Source organism: Belonocnema kinseyi, chromosome 8, assembly GCF_010883055.1.
Source record: "Belonocnema kinseyi isolate 2016_QV_RU_SX_M_011 chromosome 8, B_treatae_v1, whole genome shotgun sequence".
NCBI lineage: Eukaryota > Metazoa > Arthropoda > Insecta > Hymenoptera > Cynipidae > Belonocnema > Belonocnema kinseyi.
The window spans coordinates 144,765,994-144,783,876 of record NC_046664.1 but is presented as its reverse complement, the minus strand read 5'-3'; the positions used below and the strand labels follow the sequence as shown (position 1 = coordinate 144,783,876).

At 34.4% G+C, this 17,883-nt stretch overlaps 1 protein-coding gene across 3 annotated transcripts in view; it reads right to left on the bottom strand.

Annotated features, from left to right (window-relative positions):
- The window catches only part of LOC117179148, a 321,121-nt gene that overhangs the window by 8,205 nt on the left and 295,033 nt on the right, over positions 1-17,883 (bottom strand). For 2 of the 3 annotated variants that reach the window (XR_004467869.1, XR_004467868.1), the window contains one exon: positions 3,454-3,587. The gene's annotated coding sequence lies outside the window, so the exon portion shown is untranslated. Of the gene's footprint in view, positions 1-2,556; positions 3,363-3,453; positions 3,588-17,883 lie in introns of those variants that run through there. The other variant, XR_004467870.1, reaches the window with a different exon arrangement.

Here is a 17,883-nt window from a genome sequence, read left to right as displayed (position 1 = left end):
TTTTTTAAAATAGTCAAAGAGAATCTAGAATAATTTAAAGAAATTTTTTCTCAATTTTCAGAATTTTCTAAAAAATACAGAAAAAATTGGATAAATAGGTTTTTATATGAATTGAATTTTTCCTAATGTTTTAAATCCTGCAAATTAAAAAAAATAATAATTTATAGTTTTTCTAAGAATCTTCGGAAAATGTTTTTATTATTTTGAAACCTTTCACAATTCTTAAAAAGTTTTGAAATCTTTTGTTTGAAATCGATTCATTTTAAAAGATATTTAGAAGTTTTGAAAAAATTTCAAAAATAATTTTAAATTTGAAGAAATTTAAAACAACTTCTAGATTTCTCAAGATTTTCAAATAAAATGTTGAAGCTTTTTAAGGATATTCAAACTATTCAAAATGAAAATAATTTAACTTCGGATTTAAGCAGTGTTCAGTTTAAAATAATTAAATTTGTAATGCTTCTAACTTAAAATTGCTTATAATAATATGACTTTGAAATTTTTAAAGCTGATTGATTGTTTAATGAACATGATAAATCGGATTTATATTTTTGAAATTGAATTAGAATCTTTCAACTCTATAATTCATGAAAGTTAAAAATACTTAATTTTGCTGTTTATGTGCATTTAGTTTAAAATTGTTCAATTAAAAATTGTGGGTACCTATCTTTCATTTTATAGGTGTAAATTATGGAGCATTTGAATATAAAATTGTTTATAAATTTAAAAACTTTTAAACTTCAATTATGGAATAATGGAAATAATGGAAATATGGAATAATGGAAAATCAAAAACTACATTTTGCGGTTAAACTGTGCAAAAAAGGTGAAAAGGTGGTAATACAAAAATTGTACATTTAAAAAAGATCCACTCATTTGTTATAAATCACTTTTAAATCAACTATTTCACAGTATTTCAAACATTCTTAATTATATAAATGTGCTTGCAAAAGAAAAAAAAGAAAAAAGAAGTTTTTGGTTTCGTACCTAAAGGATGGCCGAGAATGTGAAAATGTGATCATATGAACTCACATCTAAAACAACGCTGCAGAAGGTTGGTGACCTTCTCAGCATAAAATTTGAACCAGGTATTACTCTCGGTTGAAACTAAATGCGCTCCCCCCCCCCCGCCCGCGACCCTCATTACTCGAAGTTTCGTGAGTCACTGAGGTTTGGGATATAATTTAGAATTTAAAAAGGTAAGGCTGATGACAGACCATATGTGTAACGTTTAAATCGTAAAAATATAATTGGAAATGAACAAATGCAGTTTTTGAAAAAACGGCATTTTTTAAACGAGACAATGAAACTACGTATGTTTTGATATCAATGCATGCTAAGAATTGTAATAATATAGATTTCTGCAAAAGAGATACAATTTAAGAGATAAATTTGATTGCGACGCACGAGACACAACTAATCTGATATGTTAGGTCAGCAAATCTTACCATGCTGGTAAAGATCTGCCGTTACAGCAAATTAGCTATGTTGTCACAACTGAGCTGATAAGCTGTAACAGTTCCGGTTTACTGTAATATTCAATCATTAGTCGAACATGCTGAGGCAACAAAGCTATGAAATGATTAGCCAAAATTGCATAGAAAATTATAAATTTTATTATACATTAAACAACAAAACTCGTATTATTATATTTCATGACGTAAAATAATTTACTTTCGACCTTCTGAACAACGGTTCAGGCTTAAAGTAATAAACGAATCTGTTATATCGCTGACATATATCAAATCTGTTTTACCTGTCAAAAGTATTTCGTAAGCTAAAACGTGATCGCCGTAACCTACGTTTTGTAACTTTTTATGTGAAAAAAGCACGTTCTCCTTACAAGTAAAAATTTCTTCAATGATACCAAAAACCGGTAAGAAATAAACGTCGAAATCGGTAATAAGAATCATATCTTTATGAAATTTTGTTCCTTTGTAATCAATCCAATGAGTATTATAAAAGAAAGAAACATCGCAATTTCATTCATTTAGAGGTAAAATGTCCCTTAATGTATCAATATCTTTTTCGCGAACTTCTATACTAGGATCGAGAGTTAACGGATTGATTATTGGAATACATGACACAAATCGGTAGCACATGTGTAATTGATGCTTTCGGCTACTGAATATGATAAATTTTGTCTAGATGCGTTTACAACAGTAAACTGTTTACTACAGTAAACGACACAAATCGGTAGCACATGTGTAATTGATGCTTTCGGCTACTGAATATGATAAATTTTGTCTAGATGCGTTTACTGTAGTAAACACATCAAGACAAAATTTATCATATTCAGTAGCCGAAAGCATCAATTACACATGTGCTACCGATTTGTGTCATGTATTCCAATAATCAATCCGTTAACTCTCGATCCTAGTATATTTTTTCAGAAATTTGTGTTTCGCTTCGAACTTGAAGCATGAATATTGACTGGCAAGCCCCGACTCCTTGATGAAATTACTCTAATGAATAAAATTATGGGTTTTGGGTTTCAGAAAATCTTTTTTTATTTTTACATATAAACTGTTATGTTCAAATACAAGGGTGTTCAAGACTTTATAGTGATTTTTTTTTATGGTCTTTGCCAAGCCAATGCTGAGTATTCTGCGTAATAGTTTATAAAGTTGCCAAAAAGTATCTTCAATAGATACTAAGTCTCCAAATAAAAGGCCAAAATACTTTATGAAGCATAACATTTGAAAGGTATACATTTTAAGATGTGAACTCTTTAGAAGATTTTCTACAATTACAGGAGGCTTTGACGAAACATCGACTGGCCCATAATTAAAATTTGCAATTCTGTCATTCAATTTCTCAAGATCGAAGTATTTACACTTAATGCAGTGATTGATAATTGGAATCATGTCACTATGTCCAACTCCCTCAGCAAAATCGTGCATACATTGTAATGCCGAATTTCGAGTCACGTGAAAATTATGAATGTTTTTTTCTTTGAATTTCTGCAAAATCTGCAATAATGGAGTACGTTGAAACTTTCCACGAAGTCAAAAATTGCATTAAGGCCTAAATTGTCGCCAGTGCCGAATTCAGTTGGAAAGTATATTTTTCTTGTTTCTCCATTTTGATTTTTTACTATTATACCATTTTTGGCTAGAAAATTTACCTCTTTAATTAAAGGAGCAAAAACCCTATCATTTCCATAAAGTAGTCGCAAATTACTTTCAAACAAAAGAACAAGAAAAATATTGTGAAATCAAAATTGACATTCCACACCAAATACTGCTGTTTGACGACGCTTTTGGAATGTCCAATTATCAAGGCCTGTGGTTGCAGAGTTAGTTTCAGTTTTTTTAGTTGGTCTCTGCGACGTTGAATTTCATTTTTCAATTCGTCGCGACTCTATAATTCGAAATAAAAAATGTAAATATGTTCATATTTCAGCAGTAGAAAAAACTGATTTTAGTCGAATTTTCACAAAAACATCACTTACTTCAACTTGCCACAAGAAAGCGTTTCGCCGTTCAATTTGCGATGGACGCCAAGTATTTCCTTGTTTGTTTGCTACAAATGTTGTGACATGGAACAAGCTTGGCAGAATTGATAGAAGTTGGATCGTCTGCATACCTATAACATTAAGATGAAATATTAATCATTCAAATACCTTTTCTAATTTCAGTAACTTTGGAAAAACGCTTATGAAAGGAATCTGAAAAAGTGAAGAGTAAAAGGAGATCAAAGAAAATTGGAGGAAAAATAGAGAAAACTCTAAATAGCAGAAATTGAAGAATAACCTGACCGAAAGCAGAGAAAGGAACATAAAAAAGAAAACACAGGACAAACTGAAAACAAAAAAATGAAAATTTTTCGATTACATTCTCAGTATAATCCCACCATTGTTTATATACGCATATACCTTCGTCAGAATTTCTCTCAAAATTCGAGTAGTCCCCACCCACTGTTAACCCCAAAATCGGCACTATAGAAGTGTTTCACTGTGATTAATTAATTTTTTTAAATACTTTTTTTAGACTGAATTTGACATAAAAATGAAAATCGTAAATTAATAAATATCTTATTATGTCCCTTGAAATATCTAAAGTTCCATGAAATTTTTAGTTTTTTTTTTTGTTTTGAAAAATTCATTAAAATCCATTGAAATTGCTTTAAGAATCCTATGAAATATTTGGAATTTCTTCTGAATTCCCTTAAACTCTCTTCAAACATCCGATTAACTTATACAAAATGTTAAATGCTTGAGCAGGTATTAGTATTTCAAAAATAGTTAAAAACGGCTTTGTTTTTATGGATATTTTTTCAGAGTGATGAAAACAACAAAATTATTTTCTAATTATACCGATAGAAGCCTTTATATTAGGTAATTTATGAATGGCTCCTTATGAGCAATACTTGAAAAAAATTTGATTTAGTAACTGGCTGGAAATGAGTTTTGACTAGATAAGAAAATGAACTTCAATTCTAAACGAGTTGGGGCACATTTATTGACAAGGAAGTGGTAATTCAAAATGATCCGTTATTTGGGATAATCAGTATCCTCTTTATTTCTTGAAGATTGGTTGAACTCTGGAATTTGTTATAAAGTTAGCAAAATGAGTAGAAGACAGACAAAGTGATTCTATGTGTTCTAAAGATGCAAAATAAAAAATTCTTCCATTCTTAGAATTTGCAATTTAAAACTCTTTACTTTCTAAGATTGACAATGGAAGAATTCCTAATTTGGAATGATAACAGTACACAAACACGTACTTCTGAATGTTTTTTTGAACGTACTGTAATTTTTATAATTCAGATTAGCAATTTCTTCAATTTGTAGGATTAGAATTTGAATCTTCTAACTTTTGATCTTCAAAATTTTAAAAATTTAAGGATTTTGTTTAAAAATTTTTAATTGTTTATTAGTCCGGCTCATGTCTTTCCTTAATTGGCCGGATATTTCCTAAGTCCTGCTCGTGTCTTGCCTTAATTAGCTGGACATTTTCTAAGTCCTGCTCATGTCTTGCCTTAATTGGCTGTAAATTTACTAAGTCCTGCTCAAGTCTTCCCCTAATTCGCCGGATATTTACTAAGCCCTGCACATACTTCCCTTAATTGGCCGGATATTTACTAAGTCCTGTTCATGTCTTGCCTTAATTTGCTGGATATTTACCTTGTCCTGCACATGTTTTGCCTTAATTGGCCGGATATCTACTAAGTACTGAACATCTACTAAATACTGAACATGTGTTGGAATTCCCAACACTCACCTCGACGAGCTTTGTTTTTCTTTTCCCGCACGTCGTAATAGGGCCGACTCTTTGGGTCGACTGGTGCGTTCCCCGATTTTCGTATTATTTTGTAACATTATAACTATAGGACCATTTCACACGTACCAGTTTTGATATTAAGATCATTTTATATTTTTACCATTGTGATGTATGTTTATGTGTTCAGGATTATTTACACGCAATCGATATGCACGCTCTTCAGTAGGAATAAATTAGGAAGTAAGATGAACGTTAGATTGAGAGAAAATGTAATGCCGGTGCAAGAGAGAGAGAGAGAGACAAATCGCGCGCGTCCGAGGAATCCGACCAACCCGCGTAATTCAAGAGACTGATCGCGCGCTTGCGAAACTTTCAGTCAACCACGCAATTCGAGAAACAGCGCGCCAAGCTCCGACAAGCGGCCCTCCGATTAAACCGTCATCGAGGAGTGGGAGGCCCAACGACGGCGCCCCCGCTCCTCGACTTCCGCGCAGAGTGGGAGAGACCGTTCGGTCAGTACAGGGGAGAACTGGCGCGCGCCCGCATAAAATGACACATTGCCGCTACCGTGGCAGCAGAGATTGAGAGAATTCTGAAAATTTGTTTCCAGAACATCGCATCGAATTGATCATGAAAAAGTCAACAAGCAACTTACCCCAGAGCAATTTGGTTTTAGATCAGAGCACTGGGCGGTTAGCAGCTGGCTAGACTGACTGATTGTATCTGCTCTTTTAAGAACAAAATTTTTTAGAAGGAAGAGTTGGCAGTCTTCAATCCAGCTGGTCAACCGAAGTTGACCAGTCCAAACTCGAGAGGCAAAGGCAGGTGTAGCAAAAGATAACCTAGAAATGAATAATCTTCAGTAGGGGAGTTATCAATCTTGCCTTAATTAACTGGATATTTACTAAGTCCTGCTCATGCCCTGCCTTAATTGGCTGGATATTTACTAAGTGCTGTTCATGCTTGCCTTAATCAGCCGTATATTGACTAAGTATGTACTGCTTATGTGTTCCCTTATTTGGCCGAATATTTACTAAGTGCTGCTCATGTCTTGCTTAATTGGCCGGATATTTACTAAGTACTGCACATGTCTGGCCTTAATTGACCTGATATTTATTAAGTCCTTTGTTCGTAGATTTCAAAACAGCATTTGACTCAGTGAATAGAAAAGTACTGTGTCAGGCAATGAAAGAGAGGAGTGTAGAGGAAAAGTTAGTGGAGAGGATAAAGTAAATTTTTACTGAAACCAGGATTAGAGTGAAAATAGGAAAGAAAAAAGGGCAGGTTTTCTGGACAAGCCGAGGTCTAAGGCAAGGGTGCCCTTTGAGTCCGTTACTATTTAGTATCCTATTGGCAGACTTAGAGGAGAAGCTGATGGAGAAAGGGAAAGGAGGAACGGTTTTGGGTAATAGCAAACTATACTCTCTAGCATACGCGGACGATGTGGTTCTATTAGCAGATGATGAGAAGGGGATGAACCTAATGATGAGAATCTTCGAAGAGTATGTGGGAACAAAAGATCTGACGGTGAACGTAGATAAGACAAAGGTGATGTGTTTCAGAAATAGAAACGAGCTGCAGGTGAGAAAAAGAATTGATTGTGCGAGTAAAGTAATGGGCCAAGTATGGGGTATAGGAAAGAGAAGGTTCAAGAACGATTAGAGAATGAGGGTCTGGTTGTTTGATGCGTTGGTGTAGGCGGTATTGTTTTATGGTGTGGAGATCTGGGGATGCAAGGAACATAGGAAAGTAGAGAGCATGCATGAGCGATTCCTGAGGTGGGTAATGGGGGTTAGCTGGAGTTGCCGATGATATATGTTAAAAGAAGAGTTAGGAAGAGAAAATATGGTTACTAGACAAATTAAGAGGGCATGGAGGTTTGAAGAGAAGCTAAAAAGGGGTGAGGGAAGTAAAATTGCACAAGCATGTTTCGGCGAAATTCGGAACAATGAAGCGAGAGGTAATGTGGGAAATTCAAAATGGGAGGAAGAAAGGAGAAAAATGAGAAGGGTGTGTAATATTCGAGAAGGGGTTATGGAGTGGCAGGATATAGAGTTAGAGCTATTGGTTAAACAAGGAGAAGAGAGATGGACAAAGATTATAGATTCGAAGTACAATAGATGGTATATGATGGTCAAAGGGTTGACGGAACCAGAATATCTGGAAAAAATAAAAAAGGAATAAAAATGAAGTAGGGTTGTACGGTTCAGAATGGAAGAAGGAGTGAGAGCATGCAGATATTGGATGAATGAAGAGGAGAATTTATTCAGAGTATGTGGATACGAAATAGAGTCATGGGCACATGTATTAGAGAGATGTACAGGAGAGGAAGAGGCACAGTTGAGTGTGGATGAGTGTGTAAGATGGATCTTAGATGGTAGTGGACAGGGAGTGGTGTGGATGAAGAAATTGGAAGAAGTAAGTGAAAGCAAGGGAGTAGGGCAGAGCCAAACGGGTGATCCTGAAAAGGGGCAGTAAAAAACGAAAATTGTTTTCAATATCGTGTAAAATGCATTTTTTATGGTAAGAGGAATCGGAAGCCCTAGAAGCTCGCTCATTTTGGGAATTAATATCACTACTGTTACTATTGTTTATCCTACGTAATGCGAAAGAGTAGAAAATAAGTAGTAGTTAAGTTAGACTAAGGAATGGAATTGTAAATATATGTACAGGGAGCGGAGGCCCTCAAACCCGTAAAAGGGAGAGATTAAATACATACAATATTCGCGTTCTCAGAAGTTGAGGTCAAAATTATTATTTTTAGTATCGTGTTCTTACTTTAAAGCATAAAGTTAAGTTTTTACAAGAAAATTCGAATCATCAGCCAAATCACCGCTACTTTTTACTTTCCTTGCTTTTTTTAATATCATGAGTAACCATATTTTTTTATAAAATATGAAATAAGTAGAAAGTAAAAAAAGTAAGTAAAAAAATGGTTAAAAATTGTTGACGAGTGATATATTGACATTTCCTAAACAATTAGAAACAATTTAAAAAGCTCAAAAAACACAAACTAATTCTTCATGTCGCTAATTTTAGTCATGGATAATATCTTATCTTTAAAATATAAGATCTAAAATCATTGAAAATTATTCAAAGAAGTCAAGGGTTCAAGAGTACAAAGAATTTAAAGAATTTAGAATAAGCCAAAGAATCCAAAAGTTCTCAAAGAAATTAAATGAATTTTTTACTTTAGATTGTTGATTTTAATTTTAAGTAATACTGAATATTTCAAATCTAAAAATTAAAAAATTCAAAGAATGTAAAAAAATGCAACGCAATGCAGAAAATTAAAAAGAAGCAGAAGCAGCTTGGATATAAAAAAGAATTCAAGAGAGTTTAAAGAATTAAAAACAGTTCAAAGACTTTGAAGGAATTCAAAGAATTCAAAAGAATTCGTAGAATCCCAACGTTTCAAAAGAATTCTAAAGAATTTAAGAAAATGCGAAGATTCAAAATAATTCAAAAAAATTCTTAACTTTTAGCCTTTCTTCATTTTCGAATTTGATAAATTCAAAAAAATTGAAGAGAATATGAACCATTCTGATCGAACTCAAAGAATTCAAAAGGTTTTAAAGAATCGAAAAGTATTCAAAAAATACGTGAAAAATACTTTTTGAAAAACTAAGATTTCAAAGAATCAAATAGAATTCAATGTATTAAAAATATATATGTGCTTAAAGAATCCAGAAGAATTCCAAACAGTTTAAAGATTGTAAAAAATATTCAAATAATTTTATGAATGCAGAAGTATTCAAAGAATTTCAAAAAAAGCAATATAATGGAAAGAATTCAAGATGATTCAGAGAATGCAAAACTATTCAAAGAATAAAGTATAATTCAACGGATTTCAAAGAAGTCAAAAAAATGTGAAGAATGGCAAGTTCTTAAAATAATGTGAAGAATTCAGAGAATTTGAAGGTATTTAAAGAATATTAAATATTTAAAAACTTTTGGAAGAATTCTAGTGATTTCAAATAATTCGGATGGTTACAAAGAATTCACAACAAGGCTACCAATTACACTATCAGAGAAACCTGAGGTTTCATAAATTAGAAGGTGGCAGCACATGTATGGGAACATTTTTGTTTTAGACATGTAGTCACATTACAAAATTAATAATTCTATCGTCGTTACCGGCTCAGCCTGTACGAAACCGGAAGTGCGATACTCCTAGCAACCACGACTACGCGGTGGCGCTCGCATCTTATTCTGAAACTGCTTTCTCAATATTCAAATAAATTGAAATACAAAGCGTTGTGGTGAACATTTTAAATAGTAAACATAAACATTTATCAATAATATAGAAACTTGAATTGACCAGACAGACCTGTCCCATAATAATACCTATCATTTTTTTTAAAATTAGCACGATATTTTAATTTCACTATTTTTAAATTGGCGGAAAAAAATAACATGGGGCGGTCTGTAATACGTCACATCATAATGTATCACATGCCCTTAATTAAAAAAAATTATGTATTGGCTCTCGACTAGGACGTGTTTACCAACGATTTGGATTGATTCCTCTAAGGATATATTTTTTTCATATGATATTCAGTGAAACTTTAGGAAAAATTATTTCTACAAGTAATCCAAGATATTAAATATTGTATTATAATCCCGTTAAGGGTGTTGGTTAAATCCTACTTTGAATTCTTTTTTTTTATAGACACGGCACTGACTCAATATATATTTTTTCCGAAGGATTTGCGAACGAAAGAAAGAAAACTTGTCGAAAATACGGAATTTTGCGAGATCCTCGGATCAATAAAATGTTGCAATATCGAAACTTTTGTTGAGGAAATGATTATTTTCACGACAAATATGAATTTTATGAAAGATAGAAATCAGTGGGTAGCAGACTACAGCATTTTAACGGTTAGAATCGTTTGCAAATTTATTTTTTTAATCACAATTCTGTCATAATAGAAGAATTTTCGAGATATATCAGGTTTTCAAAGGACCACGCCTTGATAATGGTGACCCTAAATTTGTCGAAATACGTTGCAAAATGGACTAAAAGTCAGACGAAATTGACATGCTCTGTGTGTGTCTTGTAACTACATATCATATTTCGTATTCACTTGAGTTGCTCAAACAAAAAGATATCAGTAAGGTAGAAATCGAGTATGATATAACCTTAATGATTCTATAAGATCTTTAACTGACCTTTCTAGTAGTAAAATCAGAAATTATTTATCTACATTATTTCACAAGATATAAATTATTGAAAAAGATACTTTAAACGCGTGCGGAACGGCAGCTTGACGCCTTCGCTCTTCTTCGTCTCCTAGCACTTCCCCCACTACTCGCCACGTCCCTTGCGTCGAGGTCTACGCTCTGAAGAATCCACGTGCTTTTCTCAACGTGCTTCTTATGTCAAATACCAGTTTTTGGCGTTTATAAATTTTGCGACAAAAAGTGTTGATAAAAAATGAATCCTGACGAGGAATATGAAAAAATCATTGGAACTTCAATCTACGACTGGGTTTCAGACGAAGAAACGGATGAGGTAAGAAAATGTAATTTAATAAAAAAACAGTAATTAAAATGAAATTTATATTTTTTGTATTCGTTTCATCAACATTTTAAAACCGAAACATTTCACTTAACTTGTGAAACAAAACTGTATTAGCAAATTTGAATTTCACAAAACGAGTCGAAGGCGACTTAGGAACCTAAGAAGTCTTGTTTCATTATTTTAGTAATTTAAGTATCAAGTCTAGTCATGCTGATGGTAACATTAAAAAAAAAATTATATGAAATAAAGGTCTGCATTTCCAAGCATCATTTATTAATAATTAATTCGTGTAGCATTCGCGTTTCGTACAAGACGTTAGTAAAAGACGACTGCTGCAGGAATAGGTGTAACAGCTTTATTTCTAAGAATATAGCTGTACAACACAGGTACTTTACGTAGCACTTTTATCATTTATATCTGTAATCCGATATCTCAATTAATGCGATGATGATTTCGCAAAAATACGGTATATCTGATACAATAAGAAGGAAATCCTGTCATTCTCAGAAATGCAAGAATTTGCTAGAAAGTAGTATTAAGGTTAAGGTTTCCTATAGAAACGAATGTGCAAAATCTCAAATAGTCTAGTATTCCAAAACATATATTAGAGCATTTTAAGATGAAAATTTTGCAACAAGGAAATCAAGGAATTCACGGAATTGATCCAGCCTACGGAATTCATGACATTCACGGAAATTCGCGGAATCCGTGGGATTCATGGAAATATAGAAATTCACGAAGTGTACGGAATTCACAATATTTATGGAATTAAAGGAATTAAAGAAATTTATGGAAATCATGGAATGTACGGAATTAGCTGAATTTATGAAATTCACGGAATTAGCTGAATTTATTAATTTCGCGGAATTCATGGGGGGCACGGAATTCACAGAATCAAAATGAATCATGAAATTCATTGAATTCACAGAATTAAGATATTCGCGGAATTTATGTAGTTCAAGGAATTCGCGGAATTCCTAGAGATCCATGAATTCCACAGATTCCTTAAACACCATGAGTTTCTTTAATTGTATGATCTTGAGGTTTTTTTACATACACATCTCACTTCACTTTTCCGTTTAAGAAGGCTGAATCGACATCCATTTGATTCACTACAAAATCATTTTGAACACAAAAGCTTAACAAAATGCTACAGGAGAATATAAATCTTCAAGTATCTCTTTTTGTTGAAAACCTCTTTCTACAATTCTAGTTCTAAATTTATCTTCGGCCTTTTTAGTGTAAATCCACTTCAAATCTAATGACCCTCTATCTTTAGGTTTTTTAACTAAATTCCACGTATCGTTTTTATATAACATTTAATTTCATAATTCATAGCTTCTTGCCATTTATCGCTATCAATACTATTTATCCTACCGTTATAAATTTCCCGGGTATCTACGCATATAAAATTAGCATATATACAGTGTGTTACAGGATTTCAATATCTATTCAAGGGACTCTTCTTCCTATTTGACTTTCTTAAGGGCATTCTCTACGGTGTCCACGTAACTAAACCAGTCCTCAGTTAGGAAAAATTTTTTTGGTGTTCACCATGTCCAAAGACAATGATATGTCACTCTCAAAGTTTGGGATATAGAAAATGAGACAATAAATTGCGTTTGTATATTTAGTTTGAGTAATGATTTCGAAAAAGAATTATCCAAGTAAAAATGAGTGGGTAAAATTATTTACATTTTTTTGGCGTTCACTACGTCCACACGGATTAATATATCGTGTTTAAAATTTGACATATAAAATAGAAAGCTCTAAAGAACGTTTGTATACATCAATATGTTTATAATTTCAAAGAAAGTTTATTTATAAATTGATAAAATAGGATAATACCATTCGAGTTGTAGCACTTTGCAGGTATTTTTAGTTTGATGCATTTTAAATTTTTTTACTCCCGTATGTTGAGCACTGGCACAAATTTAGGACTTAATCCTCTAAACGTTCTAAAAAATTAACATAAACAATAACTTTTGGAAATTCGTTGCAAATCAACAAATAACTATCTGGACACACATAACCTGTCATTATTTTTTGAGAATTTTTAGCGATTTAGAGCGGAGAAAAAAAGAAACTTTCAACGTCGATAAGGTCGATGAGACGTGGCCAAGAACGCTTTTGAAATTTTTATGTAGAAATATTTTCATTTTTGTTGTCCTCACTACGTCCACACGGAATGAGCTATCGTGTTCAGGATTTGGAAAGTTACCTAGTAGCAACGTCTGACTTGTATGCCAGAGGTCAGAGTCGGGCCCTGCGTCTGCTCCCTCTAGTCGACCAGACTGGCGAGAGAATTTATCAGACCAGACGAAAAATAGAATCTGGTGAATAAAGGAACCAGATTATGATATTTACTTTAAACACTAGTAATTGATGTAGAAATTAATTAATGAATATTATTCGACGTTTCGCAGCATATTTCAAAAAATATACAAACATTGTTAAAAGAAAATTCAGCTTTTAAGCCGTTTTCCCCAAAATATATTTGCTATTTAACAGTTAGTAGCCATGCTATGAGTGTTTTTGTGGTAGTGTTCTTCAGTTTTTCAGTATGGCGGCGTGAGTGTTCTTTTGTGATCAACACGCGTTATGGTTCTCATCAATTTTCGATCTCCGCCTTTTTTCTAATTTTTGGAATTGAAGTACCTATATATAGAGTATGTTCAAGTATATTTAATTTTAATTTTTACAGATTATACAAAGTGCTTAAAAATGTAAGTTAAGCAGAAAATTTTAAAATTAAATCTAAATCTTATAACTCATTCATTTTTAAAATTAAAAAATTCTTGCAGTTTTTTTGAATGCTCAATTAAAATGTGTTAGTACCTTTCAATTTTTACATATACATTATTGAGCAATGAAATACAACATTTTTTAATAAAAAAACTTTTAATCTTTAATTTTAAAAGTTTAAAATCCAAGAGTTCCATTTTGAGTGCTTTAATTTGTAGATTATTTTTTATTACTAAAAATGAAAAAAGTTTAGCTTGAAACTTTGAATTTTTTTATTTTATTGAACGTGAAAAATGTTTGCGAACCGAAAAAAAAACCGGGAAGTGACCGGGATTTTTTTCCAGTTGAAGATTCGTAATTACAGTTGAAAATGCAGCTGCTTGGTTGAAAATTAATTCATAAAGTGAAAATTCAGCTGTCATATTTTTAGTTGAAAATTTGATCTTTGGTAGTTCAAAATTCCACGATTTCACTGATAATTTGTCTTTATTGATTAAAAACGCGACTATTTCATTAGAAATTCACGCATTTTGTTAAAAAATCGATATTTTTGTAGAAAATAATCTTTTCCTTTGAAAGTTAATCTCTTTGTTAAAAAATTCATTTTTTCGTTTACAAATTAAGTATTCTGTCCAAATATTTATCATTTCAGTGAAAAAAATCATTATTCCAGTTGAATATTTCATCATTTCAATTAAAAATTAATCTCTTTACTTGAACATTTATTTTTTGGCTACAAATCTAATTATTCAATTTCTGGTTGACAACTTATCGTTTTTAGTAAAGATCAAATATGTTGTTGAAAACTCAACTATTTAAGTTGTAGATTGATTTTTTTAGTAGAAAACTCACTTTTCTGGTTTAAAATTCAGCTATTCCAGTTAAAGATTCATAATTTTAGTTGAAAATTAATTAATTTTTCAATTTTTTTCTGTGTTGTTTTGTTACTGAAAAAAATAGTTGGTTGGGACAATTAACACAGTAGTAGACCCAACTATTTGATACAAGGTAGGTTGTGGGGATGGTGTTAGGTCCAACCTTGATCTACTGTGTTGTTGGGAGTCGTTGATGTTTGCCAAGGAAAGCTGATGGGGCTCTGAACGGGCGCTGACTTGGCAAACTGTTTTGGGACGGTGGAAACCGAGGCCCGAGTGTAATGATGCTGCCAAGTTGTCTGCCTGGTGCCTGGCGAGGGTAGGCCGACTGCTGGGTCGCTGGCGATGCGGACTAGTTTGAGCCGGTGGAAACCGAGGCCCAGGTGTGCAGGATCGCGGCGGCTGCTGGATGCTGCTTGAAGATCGGGGCGCCACCCTGGCGCCGGGAGGCTGGATCTGGTGAGGGGGGGCCGGTGGAAACCGAGGCCCGTCGACGAAGGCCGCTGGACGGTGATTGGTGATCGAGGCGCCGTCCTGGCGCGGACGTGGTGTTGTCACGGCCGGTGGGACCCGGCTCCCGCTGGTCACTGTCGCTCGTCTCAGTGGTCTGCGTTGAAGGAATCGCGGAAGTCTGCAAGGCGACGGCGAATGCGCTTCTGTTTGCAGGGACGGGAGCGGCGCTTTTGGATAGGACCAGGCATAAGTGTGGATTAGGAGTCCCAAGAAGAGAGAGAGAGAGATTCGCAGGGAGTGTCGGGGCTGTTTGCAAGCTGACCGATCCCGTTGAGAAGAGAGAAGAGTTCCAGGGTTGCGGGGCTGTTTTTCAAGCTGACCTACCTCTTGAAAAGAAAAGTTCGAGGGTTGCGGGTCTGTTTTCAAGCTGACCGACCTCTAGTGGAGAAACAGATTCGAGGGTAGCGGGGCTGTTTTTCAAGCTGACCGACCTCTAAGAGCGAGAGAGAGAGACTCCGTGGTAGAAGGGATTGTTAGGAATCGGATAGGTGCGAGAAAGAGAGAGAGAGAGCAATAGCTCGGCGGGGCTACGAGAGCAGACCGCCACTAAGGAGGAGAGAGGAGAGGAAGTTTCAAAAAAACTGTGAATTGATTTAAAATTTATCTTTACTCAAGGCTCGAAAATAATTTCATACAATGTATCGAGACTTTCTCTAAGGGTGTTTAGTCCTGAGAGATCGTCAGAACAGGCGGCAACTTTAGAAATGCACGGTGGCGTTCCGAAATTCCCATCTTTTCGTAAGTTCCGGTAAGATTTGTAAAAAATGTATGAAATAAAATAAAACGATGCAAATTAAAATTAACGTGGATTAAAAGTACAAATAAAAACGACGAGAGTTAAAAGAGACATAAATGTATAATCAGGGTGGCATTGCATTTAATTTTATTTTACATTTCATTTCATTTTATTTTACATTTTATTTTACATTATATTTCATTTCATTTCAATATATATTTTATTTGGGAGATCCGCTTGAGCTGCGGTAGTGTACGGACGTGTTGGCATAGAGCTCCTCAAGGCTTTTGTTGCGTGTATATGTAATTTAACTGTAATACTGAGACTCTAATTTTCGTGTCTCAATGTTTTTCCGGTCTATTTTGTGAGGTGCTTGGTGTACTAGTGTATCTTCTTTTCTGAGTATCAGAAACCCCTTTTTGCGTTTTTTTTACGCGATCTGATGTGTTTCTTATTGTTTCGTGCTGCCTTACATTCATGGCTAAGTGTGTACATCCAAGCAGTTTAACTTTCTCCGGTGAATCATCCATACATATAAACAATGGAAAGTGAAGGTACACATTTGCACGAATATATTGATATATTTACTAAAAGCATTGAACAGCTCACTTCTTCTCATGCTGAATTACGCAAGGAGGTCAAAGCCATCAATGATAACAGCAAAGCTATTTCCTCGGAATTTTCTAAAATACAGAAAAAGCTTTCTACCCTGGAGAATGAAGTAGCGATCCTCCACCAACAGGAACGAGCAAAGAACTTAATTCTCTTTAACCTACAGGATGACGAGGAACACAATAATGATATCATCTCCTTAATCCTAAACTTATTTCAAAAGATCGACCTAAGAATTCCTGAAACCGCGCTCGCTGACACGTTTAGACTTGGGAAGCAACGGAATGGAAGTCCAATAATCATTAAATTCATCTCTTCCCGATGGGTAAGATCCATTTTTAAAAAAATTCCCAAATTTCGGGAGCTAAACCTCTTCATTGCTAACGATCGCACCAAGAAAGAGAGAGAGAAGAAAAAAAGGTTCTACTGGACCATGTGCGAAATCTTAAGGATTCCGGCTATCAGGCATATGTAAAGAGAAACGTACTGATTGTGAATGGCAACACTGTTCTTCCTGAAGATGTTCTTTCTCTAATCCGCGATGGTGTGGCTGATAATGACCAGAATACTTTCAAATATGCCAGAGAAACACCTTCTAATGAGTTTCAAACTCCCAGGCAGAAAAGAGGTCGCCCCCCTAAGAAATCTCCCCCCAAGAAACCTGGAGAAAACCTTGTCAATAAACGACTTGACAGTTACTTCTGCGAGGGCCCCACGAAAAGTTCTCAAACCAGACGAAATACACGCTTGCTGCAATCAACAACTGACGACTTCATGTCAAACAATTCAAACCTTAGCAATCTGGCGAAAGCGGCCGTGCACAATGGACCGAAGAATAAAATTGACCTTTTCAAGTAGCAACCAGGATTTTACGAAGAGAACGCAACTCGAACTCCTGCCATCGATATAAGCAATTCTAGTGCTCCAAGGCTTATCTTTTGGAACGTTCACGGATTGTCCAATCTATCTGATTTTGAACATAACCTCAGAAATAACGACATCCTATGTATCTGCGAGACGTGGTCAGTAGCTGATACGGTAACACTTCCTTATTTTCTCAATAGCTTTCAAGCAGTCTGTTGCCCAGCAATCAGATGCGCTCTGTATGGCAGAGTTCAAGGCGGGCTTCTCATATGTTATAACAACACACATTTGAAACTTGAGGTAATAGAAATCAATGACAACTATATCTTTGTAAAAATCGCGTATGAATGTATTGTTTTTATTCTGGGCCTAGTGTACTTTTCACCATCCAAGACTATAGAATACTTTTTATCTAAATTGACGATTCTCTCGCGCAGATATTTAAAGATAATCCTAATATCCCAATTTTCATAGGAGACGATTTTAACTGTCGTGTTGCCAATTCAAATCAGTTAGATTCTGCGATTGTGTCTAATAAGGCTTTCTCCGCTAACCGATGTTCTACAGATAGATTTATAAATAGTAGGGGAAAGCTATTCGTCGACTACATGGTAAAAGCGATTTAATCTTGCTAAATGGCCGTTCTTTTAGCGACTTTCCAGCACATTCAACTTTCGATGGGCCTATAGGCACTAGTGTAATTGATTTAGTATGGTGCTCTCGGGATGGGTTATGGTTTCTGGCTGACCTCAAGGTCTTACCCATTATGACATTCTCAGATCACTACCCT